Source organism: Polistes fuscatus, unplaced genomic scaffold, assembly GCF_010416935.1.
Source record: "Polistes fuscatus isolate 324 unplaced genomic scaffold, CU_Pfus_HIC Scaffold14, whole genome shotgun sequence".
Taxonomy (NCBI): domain Eukaryota; kingdom Metazoa; phylum Arthropoda; class Insecta; order Hymenoptera; family Vespidae; genus Polistes; species Polistes fuscatus.
The window spans coordinates 3,832,967-3,857,615 of NW_025113042.1; positions in this window are offsets into that span (position 1 = coordinate 3,832,967).

The window sequence follows — 24,649 nt, forward strand, 5'->3', positions numbered from 1 at the left end:
GAGAGAGAGAGAGTATGAGATATGTAAATACATACGTCAGCAACGATAACTCGATCATTCCGTCTCTATCTTTCTCGTGCGTTTAAATGCACGCGCACAGCTGTCATTTCTGTACAATAGTAGCCCTGTTTCGTCACCCCGTACTTTTTTTTAACAACCACCGCGTCCCGTCGACACGTTTTTTCAGGCCCCTAAGAGAACGATCGTAAAATGCCACGTGTTTCTCGAAGTAGGTCGTTCCTCGTTCCGAGGGAAAATAAAAAAGCTTGCCGTAAACTGGATTCTTCTTTCGCTCTCTCTCTCTCTCTCTTTTTCTCTCTTACTCTTTCTTCTCTTCTTCGATTCTCTCCTATCAACGTAAACGACTCATTTTCCTTAGATTTTCATCGTCACGATTTAAGACTTTCGTAGATCTTTACAACGTCGTCTTGGGATTACTGAAAGTTAAGTTAGAATTTGCCGAGGGTTAGAAAAAAAAAAAAAAGATTGCTAATTAAATTCTTTATTTTTATTTGCCCAGTTAATCCACGCGGAAGGAACGGGGGGGAAGAGGGGTGTGTGCCCATGATTTTTTATCAGATTTTACAAGTTTCACGATTTAAAAGGAAATAATTCTCAAAAATCAGCGAATAAATTATACCTATTAATTAAAGAATAATTATACCTACGCGTGTATAAATCTTAATGTACGATAAACATTTTTGATTCGAATTAATCATCGCCGAATAAATTAAATTTAATATAAAAATTCGTAAAATAAAAAGATGTGTCTTCTTAATTTACGCGTACACGCGACGTACCAAAACACTTCACACCCATTTTAAACGGATAGAGACAAATAAATATCCACACTTAGTTAAAGACAAATATATAAAGAGGAAGAAATCTTTCTTCATTTGAAAGATAAGCATGCTCGAATAATCGTCGGTTAGAAATCCTCGCACATCCAAAGGATCCAACCATTCCCGACATTATGAAGTACGATTCTTGATACTTATCTTTCTCGTAGCTTGAGATCTCGTAGATCAAAGGATAAACCCGAGTCGTTTACACAGTAAACGCGCGTTTCTTATACCGTATAAAGACCTAAGTCATAAATACGAAAGTTTTATTTCGCGTAGGGTGTCTTACGTTTTAACGGAATCATCGTATCGCGCAAAATACATCGGCAAAACCGGTCCTCGAGTAACACTTTGAGTCCTTTTCCTCGTCATCCTACCGAAGTTAATTATCCTCCTCCTATTCCCCTACCCTTCCCTACCCTTACCCTTTCCTTGTCTTCTTCGAATCGATGACGTCAAGTTTGTAACGAGCAAGGATACTCGAAGACGAAGGTCGCGACCAATTGAACGATGCTTTTTTCCTGAATGCTATGATGCTGAGAGAGAGAGAGAGAGAGAGAGTAATCGTAAAAAATTGTGACATGGGCAATTAGCTGAGACATTTAACGACCTTCCAAGAGAGAATGATAGAGAGAGAGAGAGAGAGAAAGGACACCCTATGGAGAGTGGTCGAGCACCCTCCGGATTTGTTCCACCCTTACCACCACTACCACCACTACTAACATCATTACCATCTAGCTGCCCTTCTTAGGCGCCCTTTCGTCCTCGTGAGACCTCGACAAAATTATTACCAGTTATTACAATGGCCGAGTTAGATTTTTTTGTTTTGTTTTTTTTTTCAAATATCTTCTTGTTAAATGCAAAGTACAGTGAATAATGTATCGAAGGAACCGTACGATTAAAATGAACAATTTGCACGATTAATCGTTGTTAATTCGTTTAAAAATTATTCTATGGTTTTCTATAATACTTTCGCAATTATTTAATTGAAGTTATAATTTTTTCTTTTAAAATTACAACGATTGTATGATTCTTTTTTTTTTTGTATAAGAATAAATTCAAAAAACAATCGACGAAGGGAAGAAAAATAGAAAAACCAAGAATCGAGCATTTTATAACAGTTCGTTCGAGTTAATAAAATTGTCGAATAACCCCTGTCGTAAATAATACTGATAAATAAATAATAACGCGGTGGTTTTGGCTTTAGGAATTCGGTACGCAGTTTGAGGTTTATATTTATCCAACATTTCGCGGAACCTTGGACACATACATGCGAGAAGAAACGAGGAAGCTACGAGAAACTGTTGAGGGAAAACAAACTAGGCAGAAAAATAACAAGAAATAAAACAATAATAAGATGAAGAAGAAGAAGAAGAAGAAGAAGAAGAAAGGGAGAAGAGTCCGAAACACTGGGCAAGGCCAGTGACATGTCAAAGCTCGAACAGCTGTTTGGTTTCGCGAGAGAACGAGCCGCGAGTTATCTTCTTCGAGTTGGTTAGAGAAAGATAAAGAGAATCCGAAGAGAAGAAAGAGAGAGAGAGAGAGAAGTAAAACGATAGCAAAGAGTAGGATTACGGGGTCGAAAACACGCGACTTGGATTTTCCTACTCAAATGAAGAACGTGTACAGTCTCAAACGTTCTTATTCTCTTGTTCTCAATTCCGATCTGGGATTCCTTCGATTCTATCTCAACGAAAATAAAAGCCCAAACTCGAGAAACAAAATTAATCGTAAAAAATAACACGTGTAGATTGATTTATTTCGTTAATCTCGTTGTTTCGACCTAAACTAATAAATCTCGACAAGATAATAATGAAAAAAATATATACGACAAAAAATATCTGTGTATATAATAAATAAACGATAAATGAATTATAATGAGAAATTTGGGATTTTGAACGGACTATACTTTGTGGCACGATGCATGCGAAGGAACGTGTGTACTCTACTCTGGCGTGTTATATTTATCTAATTCTAATAGTAACCCACCCCGCGTTTGGTTGTACTACGTACGTGAAAGAAGAATAAGAATAAGTAGAGTAGAATTAGGGTGAGGGTGAGAGGCGGGGAAAGGGGAAGAGGGTAAAGGGGACAAAGCCCGCGACTTTCCCAGTGTGTCACGCGTACTCTTCTGGTCTCTCTTCTGGCTTCTCCCAAACGTGCTTTCTGCGCAGTTCCGATCGTGATCATCCCGAGTTACGTGGATTTGTCTTTCTCTTTTTCTCCCGTGGGATAAAGAAAAGGAAGGAGGGTGGGAGTGGGGGTGGGGTGGGGTGAGGTGAGGGCACGTTCCTCACAGATACTTAGAACCATCGTCGAGTAAAGAAGCCAGTCTTGCTTGCCTTTGTCAGCCCTAACGTTTTCTCTGCAGGGGGTAAAAGCCAAGACGTTTAACGCTCAGTTTCTTCTTCCTTTCCTTTTCTTTTTTATTATTTTATCTTTTTCTTTCTTTCTTTCTTTCTTTCTTTGCATCTTATGTCTTCTCGTCTCTTGGCATTTTCTCTGCTTCTTATTTTTCCCTCGTACTTCTTCTCTTATAAATAGAGCTCTCGCCAAATTACCAATCCACACGCACGACTCCAACTATATCTTCTTTTCTTTTCTTTTCTTTTATTTTATTTTTATTTTATTTTATTTTATTTTATTTTATTTGATGATTCTTTTTAACCAACTACCGTGTGTTTTTCTTTTAATCGTTATCTTTCTTTTTAACGTATCCCTCTTTTGTTGGGGAGTTTTATACTCGTGGTTGTTTGTATGTTTGGTGGTAACTCGATAATCACGTGTTTTGAGTTTTAACGTGATGTTACCCAGATGCAATGAGAACCAAATGCCTTGGGATTTATTTTATTGTCATTTTTATGCCGTGTGTTCTTTTCTTTTTTTTTTTTTTAATGCCTCTCTCTTTTACTTTGGAAATTATTTTTTCGATGGGATAGAAAAAATAATACTTCCTTAGACCATCTAATGGGAATATTCAAATATTATTATAATATATAATGTGCAATTATTAAAATATAATATCATATAATAATATATAATCATTTATGAAAATTTTATATATTTATCAATTCGTATTATAATAATACCCTACAATTATATCATAATATAATTTAATATACATCGTTTTATCATATACAACATGAAAAAACTTTCGCGATAATTTATATGGCAAAGATTTTCGTCGTACGTATGGAACATTTAGAATACGACGATAAAGAATGGAAATAAAGAGGAAATGGTAAATAAAAGTCACTTACGTTAACGTTAACGTGCTCATTGGTAGAGAATTAATTGTCTGCCAGCTCTACTGCCGCCATATTTCTTTCCGTCATGCGAAAAAGTCCGTATAGGCGCCAGACGAGATCATGGCGTTTTTACACGTTGTTTTCCTGGCCCATATATATCGTCCTGCATGTTTTCGTAACCCGGAATCTCGCGTTACGGGTCATCCGAGAACCCATGTTCTTCTTCTTCTTCTTTTTCTCTTCTTCTTTTTCTCTTCTTCCTTCTCCCCTTCCTCCCCCTCCTCTCGGAAATAAGTAAAACGATGGAAAGAAAAAGAGAAAGAGAATGGCTGTCACAGTTCTGGAAAAAGACGCACTTGAAAACACGTGCACCACAAAATATATCTTAGACACTAGTCTTTTTTCTTTTTTTCTTTTTTGGATTAAGAAAACCCATGATACCTACCAAGTATGTGTAATGGAAAAATAAAGAAATTGTTTTGAAGAAAGAAAATATCGTAATATACCACCACGTGATTTATTTTTAAATGATATAATATCCGAGCTTGATCATACTTTATTTTTTAATACTCTTATCGAATTGACCAAATTTCGTATCCATTGTAAAAACTGTGAAAAAAATAGATATAAATAAATAAAAAAAAAAAGAAAGAATCGAGAAGAATGAGACAGCAAATAAGTATGATCTGAAAAAGAAGTACAATGGAAACTGCGGTTGCCTCTGACAGCTAAAGTAAAAGCTCCGATGAAAGGTCATACGAGATTACAAAGAATAATAAGATAATCGTTCTTATTGTATGTAACTCAAACGAATAGTATGCAGTTTCTTCATGGAGGACGTCCACCCGAGTGAGAACTGACCAAGGACGTGTAAGAACACCTGCTGCTTTTAGCAACTTTTACGATCGACTTTTAGTATACAAGTATTACAATGTATGACGTGGCGAATTTCCAAGGTCATTTCTTAAGTTACTTTGAAGACGAACCTCGTCTACCCTAAAAAATCCTTCTTTTAAATATGCACGCACGCACACACACACACACACACACATACATAGATTAACACGTATGTATGCACAAGTAGACATACGTGTACGTGATTAAAAAAAGATTTTGTCGGATACCCAACGAGGTCAGGCTCTTTCATTTTCATTCGAATCGCCTTGAAAGTTCTCTTCTTCTTCTTCTTCTTCTTCTTTTTCTTCGAGATAAAAGAAAGAGAAATAAAAAAAAAATAAATAAAAAAAAGGAAAAAGATCTCGTCCACGTGATAAGGTTGCGTTGACGCTTACAAAGTCCAGACTTATCTTCCTCTAGTACTAGTCGATCAAGCTAGTCCAAGTACTATACTACTACCTAGTACTCTAAGTGGAACCTCGTTGAAACATAACAGATGTTGGAATTAATCTCGAAGGAAATAAAGGAAAAAAAGAAAATCGAATAAAATAAACGTACTTGGTCGCAGTCGTCGTCGTCATCGTCATCGTCGAGAATCGAGATCATTCTAAGAGTTGTGTGAGTCTGACAAAAAGATAGACAGATAGATAGATAGAAAAATGATTTGAGATTTAAGAGAAACGTGATCGCGCATGTTCATTTCTATTCGGATCAATCAATGTGTTAGGGATTTCAAAGTGCACAGTTATATATTGTTTAGATTGAAATGACTATGACTATGACTACGATTTTAAATATCTAACGCAACTCCCGCCTCTTCCACCCCACCCTTTAGGAATATGAAAAATAATCATTTTGATTTATAAAGTATAATTCTTCTAATAATTAAAATAGTTGAAAGTATTATTCAGGTGGCTAGTCTCAGCTGACTCACCCTGTATAATAGATGCTCGTACATGTTCGTTAACTATGTTCGTGGTACACCACCACCACCACCACCATCAGCAGCAGCGTGTTCATCGTTCCTTTCGACGTAATACGTGCTTAATCGTCGTCCTTATCGTTCATCCAGAAACTATCTCGACCCTCGAAAAGCTGCTAACGGTGCTACGAAGAGAGAAAGAGAGAGAGAGAGAGGTTTCGGTTCACGTGAGTTCCAAGTACAATCGGCACGCAGGCACGCATTGTATGAACACAATCGGCCGCGTTCCTCTCGAATGAAGAGAACTCTGCAGTCCTATCGCTTTTTTCTTACCTTTTTTATTTTTTCTATTTCTACTCTTTTGCTTTCTTTTGATTTTATTAAAGAGTAGGAGTAATAGTTGTTGCGTCAGTTTAATCAGCATGTATTATTTAAAACAAATATAATAAATATGTATTAGGATTAAAACTATTTCATTGTGATTAATTAATTATTTCATATGTTTTAACCTTTTTTTAAATTCATTAGAAAATATTTATAGTATCATGTAGAATTTTGATTTAATTGCAAACTTATTAGTAGATTACTTTCTTATAATAAATCATTATAAATCACATCGATGTATCTATAAATCAATGTATCTATCTAATCTTAAAATTCCACACGTAGCAAGCACCGAAAACTATCCTAACATCGATCACAGATTAGACCATCATTTTTCATTCCCCGGAAATACGAAGTTGGAAAATCGTTCGGTATTAGAATTCCTCGTTAGAAGGTAAGCTACTCACGTAGGTAACCCTTTAATAAATGGACAGATAGGAACACCTAAGCAACGGGATGGAAAATTGATTATAGCAAATAGCACGAGTTAAATTCGCAGCGTGATTCGACGTCTGTTAAGTAAAAAACGTAAAAAAAAGAAGAAAAGAGAGAAAAACACGAAGAAAAAGAATTTGAGGTCTCGAAGTTAGGCGTTCCTAACGTGTCACTCTTCTTCTCTCTCTCTCTGTCTCTCAGGCTTTCCTAATGCCTCAATCACGAACCCCCGAAGGAGCAGGAGGAGGAGCAGGAGGAGGAGGAGGAGGTAGAAGAAGAAGGTCTGGGTGGTCCCAAAACTGGGCAAAAATTGGAGCACGCCGAAAGTTATGCTCCCCCGGAGACAATCTCGCTTAGAATCTGGAGTATTCGCACGTACGAAATATCCAAGCGCGTTCCACGAGTTATCCTCTTGCCGTTCCCTTCCTTCCTTCAAGGAATCCAAAGCTCTCTAAATCTAATAACGTTATCTCCTTTCACCCCACCACCACCACCCCCACCCCCAACCCTTCTTTCCTCCACCTCCCTATGTGTATACACCTGAAACATCATTTCTCTTTTAACCTCTATCATTCTTTCCTTTACTTCTTTTTTATTCTTTCCATCTCTTTACGTTAGATTTTTTGATCGAATCATGTTTAGATTGAAAAATAATATATCCTCGAATTATAAATATACAAATTTAGATCGTTTGACACTTTTCTTGTTGATTTTAAATGTTTTTTTTTTTTATATTTATTTCGATACAGGATGTCGAAAGTTTTCCTTCCGAAAATGATATGTTTAATAATAATAATAATACTAATAATAATAATAATAATATACTAGAGTATTATATTCGAAATAGAAAAACTACTAAAAATTCTGACACATTATAATCCCCCAATGGGGAATAAAGATCAACGTGATTTGAAAATGTTCGTATGATTGTTGTCATGTCACACCAAATTCCTCTTTCGAATAATAAAGCACGTTTTCACGTTTTGATCACAATGAACACGTCGACCGACATTTCTTAGTGTAAAGAAGACGCTACAGGTAGATGACGATGAAGAAGAAGAAGAAGAAGAAGAAAGAAGGGAAAAAAAAAATATAATAAATAAAAAGAAACTAGTCCTCTCTCACTGAAAGAGGGGTAGAGATCCGTATCGTTCGAAAATATCTTTCAAACCTCTTCCAGTAGTATTAGTTATAATAATACTGGCATTAGTATTAGTAGTAGTCTGGAACACGACAATGAGACAACCAGAGTATAAAATAGAAATGTAAGAAAAAGAAGAAAAAGAAGAAGAGGAGGAGAAGAAGAAGCAAGAGGAGGAGGGGGTGGAAGGAAAGTAGTATGATTTCGTGCATTTCTGGTTACCGGTTGATTCATTCTTCCTTTATTTTCCCTTCTACTCTTCTTCTTCATCTTCTTCTTCTCCTTCTTCTTCTTCTTTCTTTCTTCCTTCCTTCTTTTCCTATTCCACATCTAGCAAGTTCCTTTTTCTACTGTTCGCGACTGAGGGACCAAGGATTGAGAACTAGTCTATTACCCAGTCCTGATTGGGGGGTGAGGAGGGAATGGGGGAGGGGGCCAGGGTACAAGACTCGAATGAATAAGTTGAATAGCATCGTACATCGGAAAGACTGGCCCTTTCTTTCGGTCCACGTTCCTTTTCATAAGGATATCCTAGGAAGGTACGAGAAGAAGGCTATGCTTACCGAACCTGAATAGCACCAGCCCCATCTCAAGAGTCTTGAGTTTCAATGCATCGTCCGATCTCTTACGAACTACTCCGAAAAATAAGAAGAAGATGGAAAAAATAAAATAGGACGAGGTACGAACGTGAAGAAGTAGAAGAAGAAGAAGAAGAAGAAGAAGAGGAAGTAGAAAAAGATGAAGATGAAGATGAAGAAAAATGATGAAAGTGAAGAAACAAGATCTAGACGTATGTGTGTGTATTGGAAAAATAAAAGAAATGTGTATGCATGAGATATAAAATGAAGAAAAAAAAAAGGAAATGTAACAGATCGACATTTTTCTTTCGCGCACCGTAAGATCTGTGAGTGACAGTTGCTCGGACGAGGGTTTATCAAGCGAGAATCGAATTTTCCTTTTTTTTTTCATTTTTTTTTATATCTAGAGCCCTGAAGATTCTTCAACGAAGGGGAAAATAAAAATGTTAGAAAGAATAGGGAATGTCTCTCCTATTGTACGAATTCCGGGAGCATTGTAAACACGCTTCATTTCATTTCTGAAGAAATTACAAATTTTCTACGTTCAAATCTTACCTTCTCCCGTCGTTTTAACGCATCTACATTAAACCGGTTAGAATGATTAGAATCTTTACGTAAATGTATTCAAGGGAATAGAATATTTGTTTTAAAACAGATGTGCGTGATTTTAGAATAATCGAGGTATCGAATTAATTATCTTTGATTATGGTTGAGTTGTATGTAAAGTGTATAAAACTTGTACGAGAATATTATGTATTAAATATAAAAAAAATGTTGAGAATGTTTTAATCCTTTTAATGTCAAATACCAATCTATATCAATATACTATAACATATAATTATTACACTTTTACTTTTATATCTGTTGTTCTCTTAAACCCTACTAACATGGATCATTATTTTTTACTTAGGTACATTAAAAAGTATTGAAAACATTATTCAACTCGTTAAAATATATGATATTATTAACGATAAATCATTTTGAAAATTTCAATCGCATAATATTCAATGTTTACATTGGAAAAATCGGTAAAAAATATTATTCCAAAAATTCTTGTCGGGTTAATGCATGAACGTGTTAAAATTTGAAGGATCTATCTATCGCGTGTTGCATATATTCTTCAATTCCGATAGGAATCTCTAATAACGCGAATGCGATGTCAACGGCCGTGTGACGTTGTTGTTGGTGAAATCGGTAACTCTACTTGGGATTGCCAAGCAGTAGCAGTAGCAGTAACAGTAGCAGTAGCAGCAGCACATTTAGCTACGAGAGAAGAGCAAAAAAGAGTAGAGTGGTGTATTGCGCGGTGGTGCATGCGCGAGGGTGGGTGAGCGTTGAAAGTTGGGAGGGGAATGAACAGAAGAAAAGAGAAGAAAAGAAAAGAGAAGAGAAGAGAAGAGAGAAGAGGATGGGTTGAGTTGGGTTGGGGGGTTGGTGATGAGGGGGAAGGGACGTAGTATGGACGTAATTTTCGTCGTCGGCTCATCGCAGTAATGGGAGAGTCCGCGCAAGGCCTACTTGGAAAAAAGGAGGAAGTGGAGAACCCGAGAGAGGGATTGGACTTTGTTCGAGGGGGGTGGGGGTTGTGTTGGAAGAAAGGGAGGAGGAGGAGGAGGAGGAGGAGAGTGGTGAAGAGAGTCAGAGGTAAGGGGAAGTCTCCAAAACAACACGAGGCAAGCCACGTGGCCTCTGCTCTCTGGTGTTCACTCGCTCACTCACTCACGCACTCATACACGTATACGTAGAATAGTAGTACCCATGCAAAGGCAGAGAGAGAAGAGAGAGAGAAAGAGAGAAGTACGTCGAGAGGAAACACACGGAGTCCTTGTCATCTGGCCAGCAAGTGGTCGACGATGCTGAGTCGCGTTGCTAGCTACTAGCCGACTTGCTATGTCAAACGAGCAAAGAGAGAGAAAGAGAGTATGTGTGTGTGTGTGTGTGAAGAGAGAGAGAGAGAAAGAGAGGGACTTGTTTTTCGAGTGCGTCGACCCAAGAACTCGACTCGAGTGAGCTTTATGGGTCACATTTTTGCGTGTCGTGTTCGAACACAACCTAAGCTCATCTCGCATATATCCTTGGGTTTATTCTTTTTTTTATTATTCTTTTCTCTTTTTGTTTTTCTAACTAATTCGCGCAATAAAAATGAGAAAATCTTGATGATCCGTCGTTATCGAGAATCGTTAAACGAAAGGAAAACTTTGCGTTTGTTTGAGAAATGTTATATAGTATGGTATATATTTTTGAATATTTTTATCTCTCATTTTGTGTATCTTTCTTATTTTAAATATTATATTGGAGACTAACTTTGAGTACAATAACGTTGATTCATTTCTATATATTATTTTTGTTATTTTTTATTACTATACGGAATAAAACGATCCTCGTAAATTTATGGTTAAGGTAAAAATCGAAATAAATTCATTGTCAAATTTATTACCAGATAAAATATAATAACACGAATGTATTATAACTGAATCCTGATACTCCAACATTTTTGCCTTATTTCTACTTTTTTCTTTTTTTTTTTTTTTCTTTCCCCCAGTAATAAGCCAATGACGTTGATTATCGAAAAAAGATCGAACCCGTGCGTTCATCCGTGACGGAAATCGTGCGAATCGGTCGTAGTGGTTGCTCGAACGGTCATCTTTCCTTCCGCCCTTTCTCTCTCTCTCTCTTTCTCTATCTCTTTCGAATTGCCATAACGCATAAATTTTCTCTACGTCGAAGGGGGAAAAACGTGCGATCGAGGTAACGGCCGTGAACGATCATCGCCGTGAAAGTTTTATCGGACGAGCTCGTGCCAACGCTAAATGCGATTTCAATGGGGAGGGAAATAGCGGGGGGTTGGGCTAAAGTAAAACCTGTCCTATCCAACCACGAAATGGTCATCGTCATCGGAGTTAGTATATCGTTTATAACTACTACGTTATATATATATATATATATTCAACACGTTTACACGTATATAATCATAAATATAGAATAAGAAGAACGGATCCGGAAGAGAACGGGACGGACGAGTCCCGGGGTAAAAGGACTGCAATTTCGACAAATTTCTTTTCTTCTTTCTTTCTTTCTTTCTTTCTTTCTTTCATATTATTAAATTCTTTTCTTCTTCTTCTTCTTTTTTCCTTCCTCTGCTTCTTTCTTCTTCTTCTACTACTTCTTCTTTCTGCTTCTTTTTTCCGCATCGGCTGCAATACTCTCCCGTACGATATCTGATTTTGTCGTTCACCCGAGTCTCACATTCGTAGCTGATTCCGCTAACTTTTTAACGATCGTCACGTCCGCCCTCTCCTATCTCTCCGCCATCTTTACGCTCCGTAACGTGTAGCTTTAACGATCGCTCGAATTAAAGATGTAGATAGGAAACACGGACACCTGTATAAACCACTACCAACCTAGCGCGTTTATCATGCACGTTATTTCTGACGTTAGGTGGAATAGTGTATTAAACGCAGAGAGAACAGAGTGAGAAACTCAAAGAGAAAAACAAGAAGAGGGAGAAAGAAAGAAAGAAAGAGAGAGAGAGAGAGAGACCGAAGTAAAATAAAAAAACAAAAAGAATTAGAGAGGGGGCGGGGGAGGCAGGGGAGTTGGGGAAGGGGAAAAAAGGAAGAGGGAAAAGAGATTTAAGAGATCCTTCATGCATATACATGCTCGCGACGCGCTTTGGGGAGCTCCAAAAACGAAAGTTCAAAGTCCGACCCGCACGCATCGTCAATTCTCTCTCTCTCTCTCTCTCTCGCTGGCAATACGATTTACCACGTATGCTCGTTTATGTACACGCATATACATATACATATATATATAGAAAGAGAGAGAAAGATATCTAATACGTATGTTCCGGTGCATTTACTCGGAAACACTATAAATATAAAATACAAGCTATACGCGGGCGACTATGCTAACATCTACTTTACTTATACGCACTTTTACCCACATATACGCACAACTACTATCGATGTATAAATATACATATAGGTATGTACATTACGATCTGCAGGCGGCTGCGATTTCATAGATATTACTCGACTTACTTAGTAAAGAGAGAAAGAACAGAGAGAGAGAGGAGAGAATGGGTATGAAGTAGCAGCAGCAATAGCAGCAGCAATAGCAGCAGCAGCAGCAGCAGTAAGAGGGGAAAAACTTGAGAGAGAAGAGAAAACCCATAGAAATAAGCGGGATGATGGCAGCTTCGTAATTGCTTTCAGCCGCGTAGTATGTGCCACTGTCAGCTGTTCCCCTTATTACGATGATACACTACTTTTCTCTTTTCTCTCTTATCTCTTTCTCATTCCCCTCCCGCACCTTCCCCTTCTCCTTCTCTGACTCTTTCTAGTATTCGTCAAAAGTTTCAAAAAGATGAAGAAGAAGAAAAAGGGATGGATTGGAAGGAACGAAGGGAGAAAGTAGTAGAGTAAGGTTCGCAGGACAAACCTGTGGCAAAGCAGCCAATCAATTTTTCCTCGCTGAACGTTATAATATGTACATACGAAATACACGTGGATCCACAAACATCATCTTTTGCTTGCGTATCGACAAACACAAATGGTTTAGGATCGAGGGTGGTCCCAGAACCCTCTCCCCTATCGGTGTACCTATTAGCAAGGGGACACTTTTTTCTTTTTTCCTTCTTCTTCTTCTTCTTCTTCTTCTTCTTTTTATTCTTCTTCCTTTTCCTATTCGTTTATCTTTTTTTTTCTTTATACTCTTTTCTTCGGTAGATAAATCGTTGAGAAAGCAGCATCTGATTTCCTCCTGCTTAATTATCGGTTCTGGTAAAACCCACGTTCCTTTTCCCCCTTTGATCCCCCCCCACCCTATCCACCAATCCCCCACCCCCACTCGTTTCTTTCCTCAGTCTATAGTTTCAGTAAAACAAATCGATGAATTTAATGACGGGGTGAACGTTGGGAATGTTGGTAGAAGTTCTCCTCCCCCCCTCCCCCCTCCGTTCCTGCCCATCCTTCCTTTCTCTGTTTTTCTTTCTCGTTACGTTTTCTTTTTGGTTTAGGGTTACCAAATAGGGACGGACATTGTAAAGATAAAAAAAAATCAGTTTGGTGTATTCACGTACTTTGGCCCGATCCATTATGGGTATTACATGGGAGATGAATAGATAGAAAAAAAAAAAGATAGAGATAAATAAAGGGAAAGTAAGAAGAAGAAGAATAAGAATAAGAAGAAGAATAAAATGAAAGTAATTTTTAATTTAGTTGAACGACTTTTAGGTATGACAGCCAAAGCACGTATGCACAGTTAGGGTGATTATACTAGGATGGGTCGTCTCTCTCTTCTTTTCTTCCAAGGTTTCTATAGCAACGATAATAATTCATATTCCGTTACTTCAATCCTTGAAAAGAAAAAGGTACCTACACTTTCTTTTTCTTTTTTTTTTAATTTTTTATACGTGCTTGAAGCATTTACAAATGAACGTTCTTTATTTCTTTTCAAGCGGTATTTTTTTTTTTTATATATAAATCGATTTTTTTTTTTTTCTCAAAGAAGAAGAACGTACCCGTTTACGCGCACGCGTGTGTGCGTGCGTTTGTACGCGAGTAAAAGGGATTCAAAGGTAAAGATTTTCTTTTTAGGCGATGTTAGATCGAGCGTGGGGCCTTAAATCAAGAAATAGGAAAAATGATTGTTGGATGAAAAAGGAAAAGAATAGACAGGATCCATTCTTCTTGACTAAAAGCACGATCCGCGGTCGGAGACAAGCAGTAACCGTTCAACGAACACACAAAGAAATAAGCGGTCGTGTCAAACTCGATGGCCCATTATGGGGATCCCAAGGTATCTCCCCCCCCCTCCTCCCGATCACATGGGGGAAGAAGAAAAAGAAGAAAAAAAAAAAAAAATTTCCGGTAGATAAATTTCCTACTACACTACCCATCCATACTAACTGTAGTATCCTTATCCGAGTAAAACGGTAGTATGCCATGGGCCTAACTTAATCATTTCCTGTATCTCAATTCGAAGGATCTTTTGACCGGTTTCGTAGAAAATAATTGACTGATTTACCGACACGTTTCTCTTTGTTGTATTTTATCAAGGGTGTGTAATCTATGAGAAAATAATTACGCTTTGAATAATTTTCTTCCAAGATATTGCGATCAATATTATTTAATGTTGACGTTGGGGGAGGCTTTTGTTTTCATCATTATTTTTAATAGATACTTATAGGTATTCGATTGATAAATTTTGATATCGGTCATCCAAATTGTTTCTAGTTAAATAAATTGTTGTTGAAGAAAATATTTGTAATTAATTTACTTCTTTATATAATATTTAACGTTCGATTCGTTTTAATATATAACGAGAAGTTAGAAGAAATTCGGGAATCGAATTTACCAAAAAAGATCGGTTGAAAAGGGACTCTCGGTAATAATAATTGTTAACGAGCTGAAAGAAAATCATAGTTCGGCCCAGCAATTCTACCAAGGGAATATCGTTTTCCCATGCTGAAGTAAGAAGGTGTCGAACGAGCTGACACGTGTGCTCGCTGACGTGGCACGTGACCGTTCTCGAAGGGATGCTAATGCACGTGACCTCGGCATTGTACCATTGCCAGAGCAAAAGAGTGGCGTGATTCGAAGGGTGCCACCACTATGAAGAGAGAAACTTTCATAGAAAAAGGACACAAATCGAAATAGAATAAATGACTGACGGAGATAGAAAGAAAGTGTACTTACTTACGAATCTATTTCATTCACGAATCTTACCACTCGATACCCCATTTTTTTTAATCTTTATTTGTTCCCCTCTCATCTTCTTCGTCTTCATCTTTTTTTTTTTGTTACACGAGTATTCAACTTCAACCAAGAGTAAATAATCGAAGAGATTATTCGAGTTAATCTTTTCGAGAACGTTGATCAAATTTACTAAACATTTTCATTTACATTACAATCAATTAAAATTAACAAAAATAAATATACAATTTGTAATAAATTATCACGCGAACAAAAATAATTTCCCTAATAGTTCTAAGATAATTAAACTCAACATTTTCTATATATAAACTTATCATAAGGGAAATGATAAAAGAAAATAAGAATGTCGACGTTATTATTAAGATAATAACAAATAAAAAATATTATTCTCTTTGAATAGGCTAAAATAAGTCTAATAAAAGTAGATGAAAGATGAAAGATATTAGACATGATAGGTCTGATCGATCGTAGACGTCATCTATATAGATATAATTATATTCCCGTAATGGATAGCTAGGAACGAAACAGCCACGCATAATCGGAAATCGAGTAAGCGCCATTTGCCGAAGGCAATTCACTGGATAAGATATATCCGAAAACTTGGAGAAAATATACCGTTTTTCCTATACACAGATATACACATATATACATACATACTTTCCCCCTTAGAAAGAAAGATACATTCTCTCTCTCTTTCTTATATTACAAGAAGAAGGTAGCATCTTCCAATCGCGTATCGTCCTGCTTTTCCCCCGATTCCCCCCCCTACTTCTTCTTCCTTATGATAAATCAGGCTCTATTGATTTCCAAATAGACGCACTTCGCACGCCCAAAAATAAGCAATGGCGCGTGATAAATCGCAAGGCACTCGCAAACACACACACACACACACACACACACGAATATTCTCAACCCATACCAAGAGAAAAGGAAAAAGGGGAAAGCATTTCTAACTTATATGTATAAATAGAAATCTGTATTCATGTAACCTCGTGTATTTGTATGCGTGTATGCGTGTATATAGGAGGCAAGTTCCAGGAGAGAGCATCAATACGATCTCGACGAGATTTTCGAAAATCCCAGTATCTGGTCCTACGTTGTTGTCCCGTGTTCCTCACCATAAATTATTCATTACGGTATTATTTCTCCTCTCGTGTTCTCTCTCTCTCTCTCTCTCTCTCTTCTTCTTCTTTTTTTTCTTTTTTTAATCTTTTACACCAGGTACCAATACTAAGTTAAATATTTACAAGGATTTCGGTGCATTATTCTGACGATTAACACAAGCCAAACATACCGTTGCTCGTAATAAGCCCCCCATTAAAAAGCGAACAGAACGAATTCGATCCTGCACCGATGATACGGCATCGACAACGACGAGATTTCTCTTTCTCTCTTTACCATTTAACCAAAGTTAACCTGAAATAAAATGAGAAAGAGAGAGAGAGAGAGAGAGAAAGGATAAGGTGAATCGTTTTGTAAGAATGTCATGGGCAATTCGAACGAATGGGCTACAAGATATTCGCTCGCGCACGACTCTTAGGGATTTAACGTCGCGAGATAAATCGGTGCAGGTACGAAGGATCGTTGAATAATAGCAAGGGCGATCCAATCTGTCACTCGTTAACCGCCTCTTAACTATGATAAATGAGCTCGGACGGTGTACACCATCGATACGTAACACTTCTCTCTTTTCCTTTTTTTTTTTTTTTTATTATATATTCCGTACGTGTGCATACGTATATTTGTGTTCGTGCATCTCTCTCTCTTTTTTATTGTGCACGCGTGTATATGTGTGTGTGTGTGTGTTTTATCAGCTTTTTTTATACCCGTCACAGTGTTTCTCTCACTTTCCGAGTGTTCGTACGTGTATATGTGTCTTTCTCCCTTTCTTTCTTTTTTTATTTCTTTTTTTTTTAATGTATGTGTATACGTGTGTGTGTCTCTTTCTCTCGTTTTAATGCAAGTTCACGTCATCCAATGCAAATACCGATCGGTTGGTAATATAAAACGAACGATCCTTTCGAGTAACATCGATTTCGGGCTTGTCTCATTAACGACATCTTCGTTGGTTTTTTTTTCTTTCCCTTCTCCCCTTTCCCCTATCGAACAAAAATTGTTATTCTTATCCTTATTCTTTCCTTTTTCTCGTATGAAAGCAAGCAACAATTTATTAATACCGTTGATTGTGCCAGTAGTAATTATCGATGACCGCGGTATTTTTTTTACCACATTTTTTTTTGTAATTAATATCAGAAGAAATTGAATGTCATCCGATTAAAAAGTGTATGTAAAAGGTGTATCTCTGCGCAAAGTAGGTTATTCGATAATTATTACACGCAATTGGCAACTATTTTTCAGTTAATTTTACATCGGGTATATAAATGAAGAAAAATTACGATCGATGAAAGAAGAATGAATTATTTTCAATATTTCGAATAATAAAATATCGTCGTTAAAAATATATCAATGCAATACGATACTTTATTAAGAAAAAAAAATCATTTCAATATTTACCATAAATCAAACGATAAAATAATATAATAGAATTTTGTCGTGGAAAAATGTTCATCTGGTAAAGAAATCGATCGTTATCGTCTTCGCAATAAAATGGAAACAATAGTTGATAAAAATTTGGATGAAAAAAATATTATTAGAAAGGTATAATATATTGACCGGTTCTCTGATGGATTATTATATTCTTAACCTTACAGAGAAAATTATTCGCGACGGATACTACATTGTGTTTTAGTAGTTCGTGTCTTGATCTCAAACCGATCTCGCCTTTCCCCGTAGCTGTTGGAAGAAAGGAAATGTCAGAGAAAAAGAGAGAGAGAGAGAGAGAACGAGAGACCCCCTCCTCCCCCCCACCCACCCCCTTCCCTTTGTAAAGTATCTGACAGCGTGCTCTCCGTGACCCAATCAAAAGAAGAATCGAGTATCGTTTGAGAGGTACCGCGACGAAAGGTGGAAAGCCGTGCCTAGGTCGTTTAATCATGATCCTTTCTGAAAAGAAACGTCTTCATTTTCATCCTCATTGTTTCTAAAAACCTTTCCCACTCTTCCATCTATTCGTTTAAATTAAAAACTATTCTTTCTTTCGAACAAAAAAAAAGAGAGAGCCATAAAATCTAGCGTATACTACGTTTATTTTGAAAAGAAACGAAACGAATAATAAATTACTTTTAATTTATTTTATTTTCTCGTTAGACAATAAGAGAAGAAGAAGAGGAAGAAGAAGAAGAAGAAAAAAAGTAGGTGATCGGGGGAAGGGTGGAGTAAAGAAGGAATATAAAAAGCAATCGTTTAACTGTCGACAAGTAAAATCCTATAAAACGAGATTCCAATAAGAAAAGGAATATTTAGCCGGAGGAAAATGTGTCACATTCGTAAAGTTCGTTTATCAGGATCGAAGTCCGAGCATTAGGAGGGTATCTAGGATAACTGAGGGATTTGATTTCCTGAGCCTATGCGTGCTGGGTCAAAGATTCGAAATATTTCCATTCGTATCCTATCCTATAGGAATAGTCCTAACCAATGTTAAAACGTTAACGTAGTAGGTATAGTTGTGTGTATATATATATATATATATGGTGAGTAGAACACGCGAAGAGAAGAACACAAAGAGAGAAAGAGACAGAGAGAGAGAGTTTTCCTTTAAAAGCAAATTCCACGAGAGAGACCGGCCTGCTTTCTCGCGGACACATTCGTCACAACCCTTGTCAACCCTCCGAGATCCACCCTTATCGCGGCAGGACAACGACCAACGTTTGAATATATTTCGGATGGCGTGTCGTACGTTCTCCGAGAACTTTCAGTTTCCTGCCCCAACTATTCCTCTCTCTCTCTCTCCCTCTCTCTTACTTTCTGTCCTGTATTCACTCTTTCTATGAACAATGGAAACGTTTCGAGAGGGTATATTTCTATAGGGATCAACTCTCACGATCGAAAGAGAGAATCGAGTTACGTTGAAATACTTTTTTGTTAATCGTAATAATAATGTAGAAAAATATTTTTATACGTTATATATATATAAGATGTTCTTATTCGTTGTATTATTAATTATTGACAATATTGTTTATTTGTTTGTTTTTTTTTTTTTTTAATTATCTCGAACAGATAACCAAGAGATATCTAAATAATCTTAAAACCGAATTATTCTTTTTTCGGAAACTTTTCAGAATCGTATTATCGATCATTCAATTTCAAGTCAAACCAAGCAGTCAAATCAATTATATCAACACTAATATTAAAATCAACTTAAATATGAATTATAATATTAAGAAGAGAAAAGAAAAAAGAAGAGAAATTGTATTTCATAAAAATCCTTGATTCCAATAGAATAAATGAAAATCTCATTATACCAGGAGTATGAACTATCGTAACAATTTAAATGAATTACCAAGTAAAAGTAGACCTATTTAATAATTCAATTCGATAATCGAAGTTGTCCTTACTTAGTGGTTTTCGTAGTAGTATAGTATTGGAAGGTTCTCGGTTTGTCCTCCATCTTCCTTAAACTCCTCTCCCACGTATCAGACCAAAATGGTTTCACCGTTCGTTCCTTCGTTCCTTCGTTTGCTTCTTCATCTTCGTCGTCGTCGTCGTCGTCTCATCGTCGTCCTGGGTCGAAGTTTCGAGTGGTTTCGAAGAACAATGTGGTGGTGGCCGACTGCTATACGTTCTGGTCGACCCGTTTTCGACGACGTTTCCTGATCCTTCCAAAAGTCTCGAAGGATTTTGTAGGATTTGCAAAGGACCTCTCTACCTCCTGCTTTCACATCCTTCCTATATACATATATATGTATCGTATCTTACCGTTACCTTCTATTCAACTTTATCTTTGAAATTCGCTGATCATTCAGACAACTGAGAAATTATTCTTTTTCTTTCTTTTTTTCTTTTATTTATTTTTTTGTAACTTTTAATAAAAAAAATAAAAAAAGAGAAAGCAAACTTTTTAATTCTACAATATACTAACGACCTATTACTTCATACAAAATTTCTAATAATTATAATTTCTACATATATTTCATCCCTAATAATTTACGCGATTATTTTTAATTAATTTTACAAACAGAAAAAAAGAACCAAATAAATATAACGTTAGTAGAAAACGAAAAGAGATAAAAGAAAGAGAGAGAGAGAGAGAGAGTTCGAACATCGTTCGTGTTTTCTTAACCAAGAACATCTTTTGCGGCAACCGGTAGCAGCAAGACCACACGTCGTAAAAGGGCGTTAGCATATAATGGTGAGAGAGGGTGGAGGGCCTTGGAAAAAGGTCCAAGACGTAGTATACAGGTACAATCGAAGGTAGCCTTCGTCGTACCTGCTGCTCCAGGTATTTTGCTTACTATGTCCATCTCTCTCTCTCTCTCTCTTACAAACGCACAGACACACACATACATATAGACAGATTCAGACATAGATACAGACAACAACAAACACGTGTAGACACATAACTCTTATGATAAGGTGTGCGTGTGTGTGTGTGTATGTGCGTGTGTATGTGCGTGTGCAGTTTGACGCGGAACGTACGCGTATCCAGGAGCGAGCTCCGTGACGGATGAGCCCGGGTAAGCTTTGGACAGGGCCCCATACGAGGATCCCGAGGGATCTTCTGTGAGATTGATGCGTTATGGGAAGCGATCGTAACGCAACCCATGCATCGGCAATAACGCCTCCGGAACCACGCCTCCCGCTGTTCTGCCTTCCGCGGAAGACTCTTCCTCCTACCCTTTTATTTCTTATTTTTTTCTTCTGTGTGTATTTGTGCGAATATGAGAGAGAGAGAGAGAGAGAGAGAGTGTGTGTGTAAAAGAGAGAGATAGAGGATGACAACTTTACTTAGTTACTTATTTACTTGCATACTTATTTCCTTATTTTCTATTACATCGCACACGTTTTCTATTCTGTATTATTCCGTGTTCTATTCTATTCTATTCTTATTGTAAATTTTGATCTAATCTTTGATTCTGTCGGACACGAGAAACTTTATTTTTTTCCTTCTTTCCTAATTTATTTCATTATTTTATTTTATTTTATTTTTATGAAATACTGAACGATTTATAATTTTACAATTTATGTTTAACTAAATACGTATTTTGTTCTAACACAATAGTTGATAATAAATGTAATCTTGAATTTTGTTGGCTAATATGAATTAATTACATATTCTTATTCCTCGAAAAATTCGAAAATTAAATCATCTCAATATAATCTAATAAATTACGACTGATATACGAAAGAATAAATGTTTAGATAACTATGAAACCACTCGGATCTTTTGTTGCTCTCGTTTAATCAGCGAAATTATATTTAGTATATCGTTTGGTCGTTCTCGGAGTGATCTCCGAAGATAGCGAAGGAAGTGGGGGCAAACTTCGCAAGCGGGGTTTTACCAGCTTTCACAGATCTATTTTCGAGAACTTACGTATAGAAAGAACGAGAATGAAAGAGAAAGAGAGAGAGAGAGAGAGAGAGAAAAAGATAAACGGAAAGTGAGAAAGTGAAAAAGAGAAGGAAAGAAATAAAAAGATAGAAAGAGACAGAGAGAGAGAGAGAGAGAAGAAGATTTCTCGATGGATTTATTTTTATTAACTTATTCGATTATCTAAAGAGATATACCATTTCGAATTACTAATTAAATCAAATATTATTTCTTTAATATTCGTTTATAAACTGTACGATTTTCTTATATGCAGAAAACACTGATAGAGAGAAAGAGTGAAAGTGTACGTGTGTGTGTGTGTGAAAGAGTAAGAGAGAGAGAGAGAAACTGAGCATCGTATTCGGAGAGCAAGGAAACACGTGGTCGTTGGTATAATAAAATCGGGCCGAGGCGGACTTCTCGGACGACAAGATCTGTCCTTGGCCGTTGTGAAGCCGATCTTCGTAGTACGTCGAGAGAAAAGGGTGAGAAAACGTTTCCCCTACTCACCGGACAGAAATAGACGGACTTAACCGAACTGATTCTCTCTCATTCTCTCTTACTCTCTCTATTTCACTTTCCGTCGTACTTGTCTTTTTTCAGAGAGTTAGTGTGTGTGTGTGAGAGAGAGAGAGAAAACGTCGTTAAAACACAAGGAAGATGGATAAAACCAGTAAGTACGTCTTTGTTTCTCGTCACTTACGTTTTACCCCTCCTTCTTTCTAGAAACAGGAACTAAAACATTACGAGCTTGCGTAACGTGATTTTGTCTTCTTTCGAGAAACAGCAAGGAAAATCTGTGTGTGTGTGTGTATACGTATCACTTTGATTAATCTTACGACAAGTGTTATTTATTAATTTTCTCATTATTTTATCCACGTTCGATTGAATTCGATTGATCTACATTTTTTGACACAATGTAATTTTGAGAATAAAATCAATAACATTCTAATCGGATGTGTTAATTAATTGGTTATCTATCTAAAATAAATAAGTACATGTAAAAACGTATCTCTGTTAAAAAAAACTAATATAATACATTCGTTAATTATAATACTACAAATCGTTAATGCTCGAATAGATATAAACGTTCTTACATAAATCAAAATCAACAAAATAAACTAACTGTAAATGATTATATCGATCGCTTCATTAGCTAACACACAGCCATGGGAAAATCCAATCCTCGTACTCGGTGTTCGATGTATAATTCAAACATATTAGAAATAAATCTCTCCTAACGATTAATCTCTACTTTCATACGTTACGTACTTTCGTTTCTACGTTTTACGATTAAAAAAAGAGATAGGAGTATATTATAGAAATAGATGAATGATACGGATAGAGAAAAAGAAAAAAAGAAAAAGAGTAAGAAAAAAAAACAAAAAAAAGGTTCGTTTCTCAAACGACTACTCTGAAATCAGATACACGGTGGAAAACGATATGCGTTTAGAATCGCATGTACCTTACTTACGCATCCAACGTTTTACCCATCCAACGTTTCTAAACGTCTCTTCTGAGAAACACGACGACGCGGTATCTAAGTGTCAGCTTATACCAACACCATGGACCACGACTAATTAACTCTCTCGATGGCAGCACCATTTCTGCTCTGAGGGATCCCATACATTTCTTCTTCCGCCTAGAAGAATTATACCTAACCGATCGTGTATGCGTGTTTTAACAAGTTTTCAAACCTTAACCAATAAGAAATCTCTGTTTGCCCTTTTACATCTCTCGCACGTCACCTATTTTCTCTGATTTTATCGCTAGGATTGATATGATACCTTTTTTAAAATCATTTCTTTATTTTTTTTTTTCATGTCAAATTATTCAACCGCGAATCTCGATCAAATTTTCTAATAGAAACGAATGATAATTTAGTTGTTTGTCTTTTAAACAATGCAACACAACTTTTGTCCAAGTCTGTAGTTAAAAGATTGTTCGACGAAACAATCGATATCCCCCACGATGATGATAATAATAAAGAAGAAGAAGGGGGAAAAAATGTTAAAAGGCAGGCAGGCAGGCAGACGAGTTTCGAAGTCTTTCCTCGTCATTTGTGTGTTGCTCATTAGTAAATCCGATTGGAGGATTTATTAAGGAGAGAATAGCGGTAGAATACAGATCCTTTGGTTCCTTACAATCTTCTTCTACTTTCACGTACCTTCCTCATCTTTTTTTTTCTTCCCCCTCCCATGTCGCGGATATCTTTTTTTGGGGGGGAAGGGGCAAAGGTACTTTTTTTTTCTTTTTCTTGTCCTTTTATTTTTCGGGGTTTCTTCCGAAACGGTGATCACGGAATTCTTAGGTTTGTGACTATCGGCCATGAAGAAGAAGAAGAAGAAAAAGAAGAAGTAAAAGTAGAAGAAGAAGAAGAAGAAGAAGAAAAAGAAAAAGGGAAAAGAAAAAAAAAGAAAACCGACGAGTTCCCCCTTCGATCTCTCGTTTTTCTCCAATTAGAGGAGAGGATCACCCTCTCGAGAGTTCCTCTCGGGGAACGAATCTCCGAGGAGAAACCATTAAAGAGAGATTTTAACGTCCGTTAAGGATCCGCGAGAGGGCAAAGGTGCGCGAACCGGCTTACCTCGCACGCCAAGAAAATTCGCCTTCCCAAACCTATCTATCTTTTTCTTTTTCTCTTTTTTCCTTCCTTCCTACCTTCCTTCCTTTTCTTTCTCTCCTCCTCCTCCTCCTCCTTCTCTTCACTCTCGATTACTTTATCTTTTCCTCTTCTTATTTTTTATATATGTGTAATATAATTTCTTTTAAGAAAGTGTGAACTTTCTTGTTAGCGAACTGTACAATTTAATTTACTTTAATTAATATATATATAATATTAATATAAATTATATAAAATTATATAAATTAATATTAATATTAATATTTATATATTATATTAATATTATATTAATATTAATATAAATTATATAAAAAATATTAATATATATATATTTAATATAAATTTTAAACGTGTCATGTTACACGACGTTCAAAGATTTGTCAATCTTCTAGAATACCAAAAATATTATCAATGAATTAACAAACTTTCTACTGTA